Genomic DNA, 19062 nt, shown 5'->3' on the forward strand with positions numbered 1-19062 from the left:
TCTCTCTCTCTCTCTCTCTCTCTCTCTCTATATATATATATATATATATATATATATATATATATACACACACACACACACACACACACACACACACAGAACATTTCTGCCCATGGAAGGGTGGGGGAAACCCAGAGAAACAAGGAGTTCCTGTGCATACTGCTATCATGACTGAGCTTTGGGTAGTGCTAACACTGTAATTCACAAGGAGTTGAATCAGGCTATTCAGTTATTCCAAGATTTGGGTTGGATCCCATCTAAATTCTGTGCACAGAAGTGCAACTTCCACACCTTTGCCCACTTAGAGCCGCCCCAAATACATCCTGAAATGTGGCTCCTGAGGGATGATGCCCCCCTCAGGAGCAACATGAGGGGGGAGTTGGAGGGCTGCCTTAAGAGAGGGGAACTGTACTTCTGCATGTTGTATCTTTTGTGTGGGATCATAGAGTTGGAAAGGGCCTTGTTCAATGCAGGATCAACCTAAGCATCCCTGGCAAGTGTTTGTCCAGCTGCTGCTTGAAGACTGCCAGTGAGGAGCTCACCACCTCCCTAGACAGCTGATTCTACTGCTGAACTACTAGTACTAGTACATAATTTGAACTTCTTATTGTGAGTCCTAGTCTCTGCTGCCAACAGGAACAGCTACTGCCCTCCTCTAACCAACAGCCTTTCAGATACTTAACGAAAGCAGTCATCCCCCCCCCCTTCAGCCTCCTCTTCTCCAGACTGAACATTCCCAAATTCCTCAGCTTGTTCTCATAGGGCTTGGTCTCTAGGCCACTAATAATCTTTGTTGTTCTCTTCCTAATATCTAGTTGGATTTTTTTTTACAGTAAGAGTAGTTCAGCAGTGGAATCAGCTGTCTAGGGAGATGTCTCTTTTCTGTCCACATCCTTTTTGAAGTGAGGCATTCAGAACTGCACACAGTACTTTTAAGTAGAGCCTGAACAACACAGTGTACAGTGGGACTATGACATCTTGTGATTTGGATGGTATGTCTCTGTTGATACACCCCAAGACTACATTAACCTCTTTTGCTGCTGCATCACACTAACCACTCATATTTAATTTACAATCTACCCATATCCCAAGATCTTGTTCACGCACACTGCTACCCAGAATGCGTCCCCCATCCAGTATGGATGCTTGCTGATTTTGTTGCCCAAATGTAGAATTCTGCACTTATCCTTGTTGAACTGCATCTTACTCACATCTGCCCACTTTTCCAATGTGTTCAGATCTTGTTGAATTCTTTATCTTCTGGAGTTTTCACTGTTCCTCTCAATTTGGTGTCATTTGCAAATTTAGTCTCTCTACCTCCTCATCCAGATTATTTATAAAAATATTGACAAGTATCAAGCCCAGAACCGAGCCCTGTGGCACCCCACTGGATACTTCCCTCTAGTCAGATGAGCTATGTTGACAACTACTTTTTGAGTGTGGTTCTACAACAGGTTCCCTATCCACTTAACTATCCTAGAGTCCAGTCTGCAGTCCTCCAGTTTACCCATCAGAACATCGTGGGGAACCATGTCAAACATTTTAATGAAATCAAGGTAAACAAAGTTGACATCTTCCCACAATCCAGTAAGCTCATCACTTGATCAAAGATGAAAACAAAGCTGGTCTGGTAGGACCTGTTGGGGACAAATCCATGCTGACTTCCCAATATCACCAAGTTGTCCTTTAGATGCTCACAGAGTACCTTTTCAAAATCTGCTCCAGTATCTTTCTCTTGGACAGAGGTCAGACTGACTGGCCTGTAGCTTCCTGGGTCATCCATCTTCCCTTTTTTAAAGACTGGGATAACATTCGCCCTTCTCCAGTCTTGTGGCACATCTTTCTCCAAGAAGTCTTGAAGTTAATGGACAAAGGTTCTACAAGCTCTGTATAAAGTTCTTTGAGTGTTGTCGGGTGCAAACCATCTGGCCCGGGAGATTTGTACTCATTCAGTGCAGGCAGGTGCCTCTGAACAACCTCTCCGTCCATGTCAACCAGCAGCCTAGACACCGTGCCTTGGCTACTGCCATCTCTAGATGAGCCAGTTCTCTTTTTCATGGGGAAAAACTGAGGCAAAATAGGCATTGAGCCTTTCTGCCTTCTCTCTGTTGTCTGTCAGAGTTTCTCCATTTTCACCCAACAGTGGGCCTATTGCCTCTTTTACGTTGTGCTTGCTCCTCACATAGCTGAAGAAGCTTTTCTTGTTGTAGTGAGCCCTGCACTTTGGCTCCATTTGACCTGGCCTTCCCAGGTGGACCTCTGCTGTTTGCTCCCCTTCATTGAAACCCCTGTGTTGGTTGTCTCTTTCCCATTGTGGTGTCAGTTTATAGCCCTCTTGATGGATCTCCCCGGGTTCCTGCCAAACATATTCCCCCCCAGCTGTGATTAAAATGTGGGAAAAAAATCTTGAAACATGACCACGATAACAATATCTAGTAATATGTTCTGTCAGAAACTTGTTAGCTTAATGTTGGAAATAATCACCGATGCATAGACAGCTGACTTCCTCTGTGTGTCTGTACTTCGTAAAATCTATAAAAAAGTATAGTGAGGCATAAATTGAAATGTGATGTTTGAGGAGAGTTTTATGGATCTCATGGACCGCCAAAAAGACAAATAAGTGGGTTCTAGATCAAATCAAGCCTGAATTCTCCCTAGAAGTTAAAAAGACAATAATGCTAGGAAAAGTTTAAGATAGTAGGAAAAGAGGAAGACCCAATATGAAATGAATTGGCTCAGAAAAGGAAGCCATGTCATCAGTTTGCAAGACCTCAGCAGTTCTATTAATGATATGATATTTTGGAGGTCATAAGTCAGAAGGGACTTGATGACACCTAACACACACACACGATGATGAGAATTTCATTTCTTTATATCTAAATGTCTTGCTTGGGTTAGAAGGTTTGCGTCTGATAAAGGGATCCTTGAGTGACGAAGGAGCATGCTGGACTTCATTTTAATGGGGTTAGGAGTGATTATGTAGAGACAGACCTCTTAGAAGAAGCCTTTCACAAGAGTTGCGGAGCTTTGTAGTCTGGTTTGCAGGCATGCATCATGAAGACTGCGGGTAGGGACTCATGTCCATCTAAAAATGTGCTTAATCTTTTTGGTATATTTGATAATTATTTTGCTTTTTGAGTCAGAACAGAAGAACTTTAACCACTGGAAAGCTAGATAGAGGAATTTTATTTCACTGAGTCAGCTTTCTAAAATCTTTTTGGAAATGATAATGTTTTGTGATCTAGGAAATTCTGAAGGGTGGACTGGAAATAGTTATCTTCTTAAATTGGTAAATCAGCAAAATTTGATCAGCTCAAATCAATGATTGCATATTTTTAAAGGAAAATAAAATCTTCCTATTTCTCTGAGCAAAGCGTGAAGCTTTCCTCCAGCCTGAGGAACTTTTCTGAGGAGGGACAGATTGGTGTAGTGGTTAAGTGTACATACTCTAATCTGGGAGAACCGGGTTTGATTCCCCACTCCTCCACTTGCAGCTGCTGGATGACCTTGGACAAGCCATAGTTCTGACAAGAGCTGTCCTTGAATGGGCAGTTCTTGAAACAGCTCTCTCAGCCCCACCTACCTCACAGGGTGTCTGTTGTCGGGAGGGGAAGGGAAAGGAGATTGTAAGCTGCTCTGAGACTCCAAGTGAAGGGCGAGGTATAAATCCAATCTCCTCCTCCTCCTCCTCTTCTTCTTTTTCTTTTCTACAATAGAAGAGCAGCTTGTTGTAGGATGGCTCCTTAGACTGCAGAAACCAGTGATAAGATGCTCATCAAAGATGCTAACACTCTCCCAAATCTTGTAGATTTAGTTGAAGGGTTAGAATAGCATATGTAAATTAATTTGACTATCTGAATGTTTAATTATCCTACATAAAAAGGCTTTACTTAGCAATATGTGCTATTCAAAAGAAAGATGTGTTTAAAATTTTGCTTCAGAATTAGACATTTGGGGTGTAAGGCAGAGAAACTTAAATGTGCTTGGGCCCTTTTGATAATAAAGATCACTTTTAGCAGTTTGGGAACTTGAAACAGGACCATGAGAGGGGGAAGGATGGTTAACCCTTTCTCTCCTGCTTCCCCCATCCCTAAGCTTTCTTTCATTATAAGATAAAACTTTCAAAGTACCTGTTTGCATTTCCACTGGGTAAAGTAGCTGCTCCTGAAAAAGGGGGCACTTTTAATGCAAAAACAATGTGGAGGGAAGGAAAGAGTTATGTTCTCTGTGCCGAGGTCACAATACAGATGAATGGTGGGGATGCTGAAATTGCATGAATTGTTGCTTCTTAGCACCAACCAAGGAATTCACTGCACAAAAGGTTACCTTAAACTGAGCCAATTAAATATTAAATAAATATTGATATTTAATTCTTACATAGCACCGAAGCTGGGGCGGCAAACTGTAAGAAGAAATTCACTTATATATCAGCTTAAAATGTTCAAATAGTGGCAAAGTGATAGAGTGAAAAACCACGTATTTTTAATGGCTAGTTGGAAAAGGGGAAATTCCTTCTCAACTAGATCTCTTACCCAGAACTTGGCATAAAGTTTCTGTGTTGTGCCAAGATGGTTTCAGTCTGATGCTGCAATGGGGAGATAACTCCAAATGATGTCTTGACAGCCCCTAAACAGTGGCATCTGGAAATACTTGACACTGGAGTTCCCTTAAGCGATCTGGAGAAACAGCTCAACAACTGTAGGATTAACATGTTGCTGTTGGTACTTTAATGTGTGCGAGTTTATTCCAACTCCTAGTATTCTTAAAGGAAAATGCAGTGAGCTATGCAGCTGTCTTTGGAAGAAGTACTTGAATCTGTAGAGGTGTGTGATACCTCCAGTGTTAATGAATGATTACTTGAAGGAACAGAGCTGGCATGGATGTTAAATGGGTGGATGTGGTAAGATTAGTCCTGTTCCAAAGATGTGCAAACACATTTTTCTTTGGCTCATAGCATTTCCTCATTCTTCACCATTTTACTGCACGTTAACTCAATTTCTGGCTTGTGGAGCTCCTTGTCTACAAAATGAAAAGGATTTAAAAAAATAATGAATTGCTGCATTCCAGCACAGTATGCAAGGAGCATCTCATGTGCAAGACCACTGAGATGAACAGGAACTGTACCATAGTACAGTCATAACTATTGTGGAGGTGCTACTTTATATATATAACTATTGTTATATAACTATTGTGGAGATCAGGGGTCATTTGGGGGGGACGCGGGGGGACGCCATCCCCCCGGGTGAGGTGCGGGAGGGCGGGGCCTGGAGCTCCCTGCTGGTGCCCGCTGGAGGTCGCCGCCGGCTGTGGGGAGGACACACTTCCGGTGATGTCAGGGGGTGTGGCATATGCTAATGAGTTATGCTAATGAGCCCCCCTAGCTCTTTTTCTACGAAATGACCCCTGGTGGAGATTATACACACACACACACATACACACATATATATTAGCATCTCCACAATAGTGGTCTTGCACATGAGATGCTTCTTGCATACTGTGCTGGAATGCAGCAATTCATTATTTTTTTAATCCAGGAGATGGGAAAGACCTTCAGCTGAGACTACTGAGAGCTGCTGCCTGTGTGAGTAGACAGCACTGACCTTGATGAACGAAGGATCTAATTCCATATAAGGCAGCATCATGTGTACACTATGTCAAATGCAACTGTACATTTAAGGATGTGGCCTGCTGTGTTGCGTATATAAGTTGCCTTAAGGATTGGGCATTTTTGTCTATATACTATTAGCCACGTGTGGCCCTCATCTGTGACTAGCTAAATCTGCGGATTGAGGCCATGCACACAGAGGTGAAAGAGATTTTCTGCAAATTAGGGACACTCCCCAGGTTTGCAGAAAAAAAAATCTGGAAATTAAAAAAAAGTACATGGGGATTTAAATTATCCCCAAAGTTAAGTAGTGTTTTCTGAGCAAGCGCAGGGAACGCTATTTACTACCTATCTTCTGTGGTGGCAGCAAAGTATCCTGGGGGCTCCGACAGGCCCAGAGCTGGCTACAGGAGAGTTCGGGGGGGGACACCAGTGAGAAAGTGAGAATGGGATCCCCTCCACAAGTCCTGTTGGTGTCTCAATGGTGATGGGGGGTAGCCACAGTGGGTGAAGCAGGGAACTGTGCCAGGCTCGCTAGCATCAGCTGTGCAGGTAGGAAGGGCTCTAGAAGTTGCAGCTGGCCCAGTGGCAGAGGGAGCATAGAGGCCCGACAGCAGAAGCCTCTCCCGTCCACCTCTGGGAGCTGTTCCCTGCCTGGCTGCCATGACAGAGCACTCAAGGAGCCACTCCAGGCCTGGCTGCATGGCAGAGGACTCTAGGAGAGCCTCTGGAACCAGCCGTGGAGGTGGAGGATGTTGGGAGCTGCTCTGAGCTTAAAGCAGCTTCCAGGTACTGTTGCTGTCACTGCAGGTGAGTGGTGGGAGCCACAAGGGGGGAGGGAGACATGGGAGTAGAAGCCTTGAGGACAAAGGAGCTTCAGGAGCTGCCATGGGCCTAGTGGTGGAGGCCTGGAGTTGTGCTGGGTTCGCTGGCATCAATGTTGGGGGGGGGGGAGCAGCCTGACAGCAGCAGCTGCAATAGTGGTGGGTGCAAGATCCACAGTACTTGCAGGGGGAACCCTTCCCTCTCTTAACTGGCAGTCACTGGGTGGGGATAACGTTAAGAGGGGGAAGGGATCCACCCCTACAAGTACTGCGAGTCTGCACTTGGCTATATATCTAATAGCAATGTGTGGCCTCATCTGCCGGTACTTAAATATGTGGATCACGACCACACCAACACTAAATGTATTTGTTTGCAAACTTGATGTACTCCTCAGGTTTTCAGAAAAATCTGAAAAGTTTAAAAAAGTACGCTGGTAACTTAAATTCCTCCCAAATTAAAAAAAAAATGTGTTGTCTGCACACACAGACAATTCACACCAGTTGGACTGATAGTGGCTACCACTGCAGATGTCAACTCCGGTCCCGGCTGCCATGGTGGAAGATGCCAGAAATGGCTATGGGTCTGGCCACAGCGGACTCTGGAAGCAGCTTAGTGCCGAACTGCCATGGCAGCAGATGCTGGCAGAAGCTCCTGGCCCAGCTGTAGCGGTGGAGTGCTCTGGGAATCGCTCCCTGCCTGGCTGCCATGGCGGAGCGCTGAGGGAGCCACTCTGGGCCCAGGTGTGTGGTGGAGGACTCCAGGAGAGCCTCCGGGGCCAGCCGCAGTGATGGACGACACCGGGAGCCACTCTGGGCTCTGAATGGTTCCCAAGTATCATTTCTGTCACTGCAGATGGGGGTGGGTGGGGCCTGGAGTTGCAGTGGGGGGAGAGATGGAATTCCTTCCCTGTGAGTCTTGTGGGCCTCCCACTTGTTAATTTATATGCTTTATTTATACCTTGCCTTTCTCCACAATGGGGATCTAAAGCAGCTTATATCATTCTCCTGTTCTCCATTTTATTCTCACAAAATTTTATCCTATGTGGTAGGTTAGGCTGAGATTGTATGACTGGCCCAAGGTTGCTTCCAAGCAGACTGGAGATTTGACTTTGGGTCATCCAGATCCTAGTCTGACACTGTAGCCCCAGGAGATCTCCTTTTCCTTCAGAAGGGGAAGGAATACCCCATTTCACTTTTGAAAAGCCAAAGCTAACTGGTAGCAATCATGGGGTCCATAGGGACAAAAGCAACATTGTGGGGCTGCAGTGAGGAAGGAAACTGGACAATATTACCCAGTGGAAATGCTGGTAGAACACAGCCTCCTGTGTGCAAATTTTTGTGACATTTTGCATAGCATGCAACAAAATTTCCTGAGTTCCTTACCTGAAATAGTCACAAGATACTTCAGGAAGGGAAAACCAAAATGTTGCTTAGAGGAAAAATGCAGGAAAAAGCTTGACATTCTTTAAGTGTACATTGATTAGAAACAGCTTTCTGGAACATCAAGACTGTGACATTTTAAACATTCTAGTGATGCCTTTAATTCATTTGCAATCCTGATATTTATGAACACTGTGCAGGAGTTATTAGACCAACATGTAATCATTCTTAATTTGACGTTGTATCTGGGAAGACTTCCATAAGTTATTTAGCGCCTGAGAGATTTCAAGTTATGGGCCTTGAGTTTGTACAAGATATTTGAAAAATGTTGTGGTCTCATGCGCTCAGTATAGATTCTAACATCCTGCTATTTATTATATCTGAGTTCTTCTTGGAATTAGATGTTTACATGTGGGGACGCATAAGAAACTTCTGGGGTAGCCATCCCACCTTTGCTTCCCCGCCCCCATCTCTCTCACACTTTCTCCTTTCTGCCACCCCTTTTCGCTTTTCTCCATGCATGTCACTTCCTCTCTCTTTCTCCCCCCTCATCATTCTCTGTGTTTTTCTGCCTCCCCACTTCATCACTCTTTCTCTTTCTGCCCCCCCCCTGTCACTCTCTCTGCTCTCATCACTGTCCCAGCCTCCTGCCTGTTTCCTCCCCCCACAGCAGCAGCAGCAGTGGTGGCAGCAGTCACAGATGCCCACCTGCTTCTCCCCCCCCCTCACAGCAGCAGTGACAGCAGCAGCTCTCCAGGAATCATAATGGATCTCCCAGCTACAGAGATCAGTTCCCTTTATGGTTGCCAGCTCCAGGTTGTGAAATTCCTGGAGATTTGGGGGTGTGGAGTCTTGGGACAATAAGGTTTAGGAAGGGAAGCAACCTTAGCAGGGCATAATGCCATATATTCCATCCTCCAAAGCAGCCATTTTCTCCAGGGGGAACTGATCTCTGTCATCTGGAGAGCAGTTGTAATTTTGGGTGTTCTCCAGTCATCACCTGGAGGTTAGCAATGGTTTTTCTTAGTCTTAAAGGTGCAACTGGACTCCAACTGTGTTCTGCTGCTTCAGACCAACATTGCTACCCACCAAAAACCTCTTGCAGTTTCTGAAGTGACTACATCCCTTAGTTGTCTGTATCTATTGATTTTGAAGAAGAGCTACATTTTGAATTGAGCCAGATTTCTGTCTGTCTGTCTGTCTGTCTGTCTGTCTGTCTCTCTCTCTCTCTCTCTCTCTCTCTCTCTAATCTATCTATTATGCTCCCTCTCCCCTGAATGGGACTTGGGGTGGCTATGTAGATACAGTAAATAATCTTTAAAATATAAAATGCTTAAAATCTATCCCCATTAAAATGTATCCACTGTCAAGCAGGGTAGGGTGCATGATTTGAATGGCTAAGCAATACAGGCTTATTCCTGTAGGAACTTGGATGGACAAAAGGACTCTTTAACTTCTTGTTCCTACCTCGCTGCATGAACAGTAAGAACTCAGCTAAATAGTCCCCAAATCCCCATGTTGGAGAGAGGTGAAATCTTTATTATATTTTGTATCATGAAATTTGTCCATAACTTATAATGAAGTTCTTTATAATTGCTATTTAAATGTAATCATTTAACCACCTAGAAGAGGGGCGTCAAACATGCGGCCCGGGGGCCAGATTAGGCCCCCAGAGGGCTTCTATTAGGCCCGCAGTGGAATGGGCTGTCTTCTGCTTCTTCTTCCAGTTCTGCTGCTGCTGCTGCATCATTGTAGGTTTGCAGCTAACAGATACACACCTGAACAGCATACTCATGATTGCAACAGCACAGACATTTTGATGTAATAATTCAGAGCAAGAGGTATCAGTTATCAGACACTGTTAAATAAACAAAATGTTGCAAGAGTGCTAATGTTTTAAGCATATTTTTATTTTAAGTAAAAAAAAACCTTTGTGTTTGTGTCCTTTATAAAGTTTATATATTCACTAGCTGACATTGCATTTTATGACACACATGGCCCGGCCCAACAAGGTCTCATTTGTGTCAGATCCGGCCCTCATAACAAATGAGTTCAACACCCCTGATCTAGAACTACCTGGAACTCTGAATTTCCATGAAGTTCTCCAGATTGTGGTCAGAAGGCCTTTTCCATGAAATTTAAGATACATGCATTGACAAATGTCAATGTCAAGATGCAAGTAAAACCCATACATTCTGTTTAATGCTACGATGAATGTCAAATTTGTCATATTGGATCTGAGCTGGAAGTTGTTGAGAGCGTACAATTCTTTTATTTGTGGGAGGACTCCCAGAATGAGGGAATGACAGTTTTATCCTTGAGGAGTTGTGTTTGGGTATAAGATAAGCAAGATCCGCATGTAGTTATGGTTTGTCATTACAAGAGTAGTCTTGGCCTTATTCTCCCTTCCTCACCTCATGTGTGGCAAACCATACTTTATATGATTGTGGCCATTCTCCAAACCACAGGAGGAAAGAGAGCAGGTAATAATTTGTGGTTGAGATGTAACAACAAATTAGGAGTTACTGCTGGAGTGGAACGGGAGTACCATGAAAGGGTGAAGAGGAGGGAGCCTCAGAGGCTTGTGATGCTCAGGTCTCATTCCTGTAACAGCAAACCATGTGTGGTGTTTTGTTATATGTAAAACTTGCCAGTGTGAAACACTAAGTGTTTGTTGATTTCTCTCACACTTTGTGGCACATTTGGTTTTGATGGCTGGGGTAAAGAGAGTCCTATATGTCCAATGTAAAGATTGAGATTTCTCCTGGAAGCGTTTCTTTTGATCTTATATTCTAATACTGAAGTGTGCCCCGATCTATGGATGCTTAAATCTGTGGACTGGGACCACTTTGACACAAAAGAGACTTTTCTCTAAATTTAGGGGCCTGTACAGGTGTGGGGAAAAACCTGAAACCTTCCAAAACTGGAGGATGGCTGGTTATAAATGAAGTAAATTAATAATAAATATGGCTGAAGATGAGGACAGATAAAAGGTAGGTAGGTAGGTTGGTGGGTGGGTGGGTGGGTGGGAGAGAAGGAAGCAGGAAAAAGAAGAGAGACCATGAGGGTTTTCATGAAAGGTAAAGGGGAAATAGTAGGGGAAGGGAAAATGAGATGCCCCCAGTCCACTCTAAATCCTGAGACTTTTGTAGTACCTGCAATTCTTCTTTTGGGTGGTGCTGAAAAGCTCATTTGTTCTAGTGGTATGAAACACAGCAGCAGTAAATGTATCTTGGGGAAATGGGTGGTTAAAGTGCCATGAGAAATCAGTATTCTACATTTCATAGCTAATCTTGCTGTGTTGCAAGACTATCGAACAAGATATAAACTTTAATTCTTAGGTGCTACCTAGTCCCATTCCAGGCAATATAGTTTACTTGCATATTAATGTTTTAAAGCTGTGCAGGTCACTTCCTTATAGGCAAGGAAATCAGGATTTTTACCTATTAAAACAGCTAGATCAGAACTTCTTAGATGTAGAAGAAGAAAAAGAAGAAGAGATTGGATTTATACCTTGCTGTTCGCTATCCGAAGGAGTCTCAGAGTGGCTTACAAACTCCTTTCCCTTCCCCTCCCCACAACAGACACCCTGTGAGGTGGGTGGGGCTGAGAGAACTCTGATACAAACTGCTCTTTTTCAAGGACAGCTGTGCCAGAGCTTGTGACTGACCCAAGGTCACATCAGCAGGTGCAAGTGGAGGAGTGGGGAATCAAACCCGGTTCTCCCAGATTAGAGTCCGCTCACTTAACCACTACACCAAACTGGCTCTCTCCACCCTCCAAGAAAAGGCATTGCACTTCCATAGGTATCTGCATTTTAATCTTTAAACACATGAAGCAAAGGGGGGGAAGCATCAGAAGAATTCTAGTGATGGCATTTAAAAATTAATTGAGGGGAGCAGAAGGATGAAACTTCTATTAATTAGGGTTGTTTTAAAGATTATCTTAAGGAACACAGGGGAAGATAGCATTTGGGGAACTCCTTTAATTTTATGAGAAGTAACAATTGCTGAGTATTCATGGAAGGGCAGTCAAATGTCAAAGTAATCACTGACCACTACATTGAATGGTGGTGATTTCATACTAGGAAAAAGGCTCGTTGTGGAAATAAATACAACGAGCTCTAGAAAGTGGCTCTGGGTGGGTGCCCCAGCCTTGGACACTCAATGTCAATTTGCTGTGGCGATCTCAGCAGGGTATAATGACACTGAGTCCACCATTTTCTCCAGAGCAACTGATCTCTGCTACCTAAAGAACAGTTGTAATTTTGAGTGATCTCCAGCCCTCACCTGGAGATTGGCAACTATGGTTCCCCAGAAGGGAATGGTTGGTTTGGAAGGTGGAGTCTATGGCTTTGTACCTGTCCGAGGTCCCACGCCTCCTGAAACTTCACCCTCTCCAGGCTCCATCCTTCACATCTCCAGGAATTTCCCACCTGGAGTTGGCAACCGTATCTCCTTCCCAAGCCAATCATCAACCTACCTTTATTTCCCCCTCACTCTTCAGCTTTCCACCCCCCCACACACCTGCAGCCTCTCCCGTGCTCTGAAGCCCTGACTGCTACGTCACATTGGCTGTCATACGGGGGCCACCTCAGCAGCATATAAGGATACAGAGCTCACCATTTTCTCCAGGGGAACTGATCTCTGCCATCTGGAAAGCAGTTGTAATTCTGAGTGATCTCCAGTCCGCACCTGTTTTCTCTGTTTTTCTCTAATTTGGACACATTTTACCTCAGAACAGCAAACTGTTTAGAATGTTAGAGGCAAAAGCCAATCAAGTCGCATATGCAAACGACCTCTGTGTTCCGAGGCAAAGGCCAATGAGGCTGCATATGCAAATAACCTCTGTGTTCTGACTGGCTATGGGGGGGAGAGAAACAGCAAACTGTTTAGAATGTTGGAGGCAGGACTCAGGCAAAGCAGCCAGTGGATAGGGAGACCCTCTGAATGACAGATCAGAGAGCAAACTGATTTTGGAGCATGTGGAATGTTCTAGAGAAGTGCCACCACCATTCGGCTTTTATATATAAGGGAGATATGCCCATTGCTAAATGCTTCTCTTAAGTATTTTACTTTTTTATTTTGTGTTTTTTTAATGGGTATCAAAATACAATCAGCACAAATACCCTTTAACGCCATATGAAACACATGCAAGCAGCAGTAGCTGACAATTCAGCTGGCAGGGATTGCGTAAGGAAGTGGGACATAAAGACAGTTGATAGAGGTCTAAGCAATTTTCAGGTCAGAATGTCAGGCTTAAGGAACATTATAATAAAAATAACATGGGCCCCGGTCACACGGGCCGGATATCGCAGGGGGGAGGCGTGGCTAATTGCCCCGGAGGAAACTAACGTGCGGCCGCCTGAGCACACGTCCCGGTCAAGGTCCTGTGGTTAGGGGGAAGATGCCGACCAGACGGGTATCCTGCAGCGTGGCACAGAAGCTGTGCGATCGCACTAGCAATCGCTTTTTGTGCGCATGCGCTGTTGTGCAACCTGTGGAGATGGGCGCCGGATGCCACGTAAGTCCGCCAGAAACGCGACAAGACGCCCGCCCTTGGCCCACGGTTTCCGGAAACTAGTACCACGTAAGTACTAGTTTTTTAATCCGCACCTTCGGCGGGGAGCCACGGGTTCGCCACGGGAGCACTGTGCTTCCTAGATGTTGGGGTGTGATTACGCCTGGAAAATCCATGGGACTCCCGTGCCTCTCCCGCAGCAACTTTGCCGTGTGACCGGGGCCATAAAAATATTATTTCAATTTAAGCTACAAAAAAGGTTTAGGAGAAAAGGCTACAATATGACTGAAGAAATATGCTACAGCAATGGAATAGCTAAAGTTAAATTAGAGAAAACAGACTGATAGGCTGACAGACTAATATCCATACAGATGTTAGATTTTTTTTCAGATGTTCTAAACTAACTGTTTTGAGAAATCTGCAAAGAGCAAAATTGTTGAAGAGGTTTTGTTTTCCTCATGGTTTACTGTTTGAGCAATAGATGTGACATGATATATTAAAATAAAAAGGTTAATCTGCATGGTGTAAATTTGCAACCAAAAAAAGGAGAGAAAATGGGCCTACTTGTGTAAGAGGTGCTGGTTGTCTGTTAAATGATTTCTCCAGAGTGCATTGCTGTTTGTGATTTTGAGGGCTGTGTTCCTGGAAAGTAGTGACAGAATGGCAGGAGCTGAAGGGCCTCTACTTGACCAGCTCCTTGACCCGTGTCTTACATGCTTTGTTGCTGTTAACTGCTTTTCTTTGTTGCCTGTTTGATTTCCGCTGCAGTGTTTCCACTTTTAGGCCCTTGCTTGATGGCCAGAAGATTACCTCTAGATACCTTATGCTACTTTTCTCAGAATTCAAAATACTAGTTTTAAAGTGCATTGCGGCTGCCTATGTTTGCAGAGTTTCTCTGTGCAGCTCATGGTGTCTCTGTTTTAAGCTTCTTAACAATAACATGAATGTGTGTTGTGATTAATCTGTCTATCTATCCTGATTATTCTGTTCCAGTTTGTATTTATGTTCAAGACAGCACAGTGTGTGCATGAAATCTAATGTAGCATGTAGGGGGTTTAACCCCTTGTTCCAACATAAGGCTTACTACATAGTGTTGGTTGCAAAAGGGTCATTGAGTGAATAAAATAGGCCAGTCTCAGGTACTTGGAGGAATAGCAGAATGCAAAGGTAATTTTTTTAAGTTTTGAAGAGAGCACAATTTTATAATGTTGGAAATGTCCTGCTGACACATTTCAGTGGGGGATCTTTGCGGCAGCAGGGGCTGCCAGTGATGTAATGATGTTGCCAGTAGTGTACTAACATCACTATCACTACACTCAGAACTCTATGATTTAACCATAGAGTTTTGCCTAAATGCCAGAGGATCTCCAGCAAAACCCCCCCCCATGATTCAATGATGTTATTCTGGGTACATGGGACATTGCCAATCCCCCCCCCCCACTTCCCACCATCTGGCTGTGGAGCATCCCCTGTCCCCAGAGGGGAAATGGCAAGTCTGTTTAAGTCCTAAAATGGTTAGATTTGAAAAATATCCAAAACCATAGCCCTATACTACCATGGGGGGCAAAAAGTTTTTTGACAATCAGAGATAAAGAAATGAATTTCTGTGTTTTCAAAGTTGTCACAAATTAATCCTATATTTTAAGAACATTAGTTTGTTTGCTTTTTTAGGGCTCTTTGGTTTAAATGCAGGAGTTTAAAATTGTGGTTGTAAAGCACCCAAAGCATGTTAGCACACAAGTGTGCTGAGTTTACCTGCAAGGTAGATGTATGTGCAAAGTTCTGGAATGCAAGTCAGATCTGGCATCTTGGTCTTCGCAAACTGTGGAAGAGATGGAAAACTGTTTCAGACTGCTTCAGACTGCAGCTGGTGAGTTGAATCATAAGTGCTGGTAGAGCAGTCATTTCTTCAGCTTGTTCAAGAGCACTCCTGCTACTTCATCTTTTTGTGTGGGTTATGTCTTAATGGGAATGCATTCGTTTGTTCAGTCCTTGGGAGATCAGTGGGAAAATGAGAGACATCCTTTACGGATATACTATTTCCTATTTTCGTGCTTTTCATTTCGAACGCTTCAGTTTCACTGTGGATGGGGGGGGAAGAACCCCAACAATTTGCAATCTGTACCACATTTGCCTTAAACAAAGGATTCTTTATTTATAACAATAATGAGTTTAAATCAAATTCAGCTTTTCAAAAGTTCCCTGCCTGTCACTAATAGTTCTACATAATGCAACAGGACTCCAGTGTTTCCTAAGAAGTGAAAAAAATTAACAATTAGTTTTCCAGAAATTGTTAATTTTATGTTTAAAATCTCATACATTTGCAACCATACAGTCAAGTTTAAGCTTTCCAGTACTTAATATAACTTAGCCTTACAACAACTGGTAGATTTTACAATTAACTTTTGAGAACATGCCAGTTCTGCATGTTTATGAAACTAAAACAATGTTCCAGTTGTTCCAGTGGCAATAGTATAGTTAATATTTCTTAGTTCACCCCCACAGCTGTTCTCTAAAAAGTTTTAGCCCTTGCATAGAATCAGCATATACATTAAAAGTTATGCTTAGCCTATTAACAATACCAGCAGTTTCTTATATCCAAAGTATACATTTTTAAACATTTCCAAGGTATATTGTGCCATAGCACCCTTATAGTTCTTATTAAATCCCAGTGATCTCTATAGTGGGTCTTTTCCTAATAATGTAGTCACAAACAGATTACATCTCAGTGAAGCTTCAATTAAAACCCTGTAACCAGGTTTCTTTGCTCACCTCAGGCAAGGCCAGCCCTGTTTAACATGCTGTTTTACCATAAACTTTTTAAAATGACAGTATATTTTGTTAGGTTAAAAGTAATAACTTGAATTTGTCAAACTGATTTTGGTTATATCAAGGTGATAAAGAAAGAGTAAATTATTTTTAAAAGTCCATTTTGTCCTGTGTGAACTTGAATGCCTCTCAGCATTTGGGAAGAATTGGATGAACACTATGGAATGCCATTTGGATTTTGCATGTTGTTGTTGTTTTTCCATCAAGTCACAGCTGACTTATGGCAACCCTGGCAAAGAGACGTCTATTGTCTGCCTCCGTATCACGCCCCTGGCATTCCTTGGTGGTCTCCCATCCACATACTGACCAAGGCTAAACCTACTTAGCTTCCAAGATCTGACGACATCAGGCTAGCCCGGGCTACCCAGGCCAGGGTTGGACTTTGCATACCGGGTACCAAAAGGTATTCCACTAGTCCTGGCCGCAGTTGCACTGTTGAATCTCTCTTGTATCTCTTTGCCAACATTTGCATATGATCTCTCTAGAGGCTACTTCAGAATTCAACTCTGTAGCTAAATTCCTTAGATGTTCGCATAACTTCTGATAGGACTTGTCTTTGACATGTCAGCAAAATACAGTGTCATTCTACTTACCAGAAAACAAAGGTCTAGGCCAACAATAGGGGAAAAAATGTGCTGTCATGTTGTTAAATTATGGTGACAGGAATGTAGGCTCCAGAGCTCTGCTCACAGCACTAAGGGAAGAGAATAATTTTCTTTATAAGGTGATAGAATGAATCTCTGATGTGGATGCAGCCATCCATTGATTTGGCAGAGTGGGACTTCTCTACCTTCCCCCTTTTTCTGTGGCCCAAGCTCTCCAAATGATTTTGTTCTTGGGGGTCTTGAGGTATTCTGGAATAGCAGAGAGGGAAAGTAGAGGTCTACAATGGGAGCAAAGAATGGGAGGGAATGCCCCCATCTACTCTGTTCAGTCAGAGTTTAGATACATGCCTTTCTTACTTTTTCTTATTTTTGCATACACTATGTTTTTGTCAATTGAGAAAACGAAAAGCATTTTTTTAAACTCAAAGATACGGTGACATGTTTTATGTCAGATGAATTTGTTCTGTGGGTGATTACTCAAGATGTGTATTTTACCTTGATTTCAACAAGCCCCAGAGATGGAGTAAGAGAGTACCGATTTCTATGCTGAGCATGGCTTCTGTGTTAACAGTAATGCTGTCCCTTGATTTTGGCTTTTAAAGGGTTGCATGCCTGCTTTGGCTAATGGGTTTTATTTTTATTTTAGCAGTAGGCTATTGGAAAACGTGAATAACTTCAGCTATGCTTCTAGCAGATAATAAGATCGCTAGAAAATGTCTTGGTCTTTTTATTAGCATTTAGCTATGGGGTTTTTCTTTATAGGATACCATGAAAAGCAGTGCTGAGTGATGTGAAACATGCTTGCAATCTATTTATTTCAGTAGAAGGAGCTAAAAAACGCTGTCTTTTATCTCAGTGTCCTGGCATGAAAATGTTTGGCTTTTTCCGTCTCTTGCTAAAAATACTATGTCAGGAGAATAATTATGCTTTTCTCCTTAAGACATGCAAACTGGTAATTATTTCAGAGTGTATATAACGGTATCATTATTGCCACCACCTAGTGTTCAGTTGTACATTTCCTACTTAATTCCATTGTTTTTCACCCATATAAACACTTGAGGCTGTAGCCACAACATTTATGGGTGGAATAAATTAATTATTTGGTGATATGGTAAAGAAGACACTCAACATGGACATAAAAGGTTGCAACAGTGCCATCCTAAGCATAGTTACATCCTTCTAAAACCAGTGACTTCGGTGGATTTAGAAGGGTGTAATTCTGCTTAGGATGGCACCCCCAGTCACCTAGATCCACATCAGTTTGCACATGTCCACTTTCAGGTCATGTTTCTGCAGGTCAGTTTCTCCATTTGTTTCCATGGAGACTGGAAGCTCTGTATGCACAAAGTCATGCATGTCCCCAGCTGCCCATCCAGTGAAACTAACTGTAAAGCTCCACTTGCACAGTGGAATCCTCCCTCTCTCACTCAAGCGATTTCTGGTATGAAGGGAACAATGACTTGAATAATAGCTCTTATCTGCAAGTATTATTGCATGTAATTTGTTGTTATATCGCTACATAAATACTCACTATGCCATATTTATTCAGTCTCTTTCATAGCCCAGTTGACTTGAGGAACAAAAATAAAATTGACTCGATAAGATATGTCAAGTCATGTCAAGTCCGTAAGACATTTCAAATTGTTTACCTATAAAAATATTATTTATGGAAGGGGTGTCAAACATGTGGCCCGGGGGCCGGATCAGGCCCCCACAGGGCTTCTATCAGTCCCGCAGTGGAACTGGCTGTCTTCTTCTTCTTCTTCTTCCAGTTCTGCTGCTGCGTCATCGTAGGTTTGCAGCTTACAGATACACACCTTTTGCCATCAGTAATTTGCAGGTCTTAAAGCTTGCCAGACAATATACAGGAAGTTCCACGTCAGGAGTTCACAGCATTTTTTAAAACCACTTAGCAGATACACTAGACCCCAGCTTTGATCAGGATTATGGTATTGATGAGAGGGGATGGATTTAAGTCTTCGTCTGTACACAGTTTTCACAATCTAAAACAGCCCAGTGAGGAATCACCATTTTATTGGGTTATGAAAATAAGAAGCAGGAGACTGACCAGATATGAAGGTGCACAGAGAGTTTATAAAGGTGAATATATACAGATATTTACCAGGCCATTGAACAGCATGCCATGCCTTAGTCTCTGAGAACTGAGTCCCCCATAGCTAACTAAGCAGACAGCTGTTATGCTGAACTCTAGCCAATCCCTAACAAGGTGATGTAATCTCTAACAAGACTTGAAAGACCAACACCTGATAGAAGCACCTGTCTGTAGTTACATGATTGC

General features: G+C 43.1%; 1 protein-coding gene across 1 annotated transcript in view; it reads left to right on the top strand.

The window, feature by feature from the left end:
• The window catches only part of KIAA0922 (KIAA0922 ortholog), an 86594-nt gene that overhangs the window by 8739 nt on the left and 58793 nt on the right, over positions 1-19062 (top strand). The window lies entirely within an intron of this gene.

Source organism: Gekko japonicus, unplaced genomic scaffold, assembly GCF_001447785.1.
Source record: "Gekko japonicus isolate JY-2015 unplaced genomic scaffold, Gekko_japonicus_V1.1 scaffold24, whole genome shotgun sequence".
NCBI lineage: Eukaryota > Metazoa > Chordata > Lepidosauria > Squamata > Gekkonidae > Gekko > Gekko japonicus.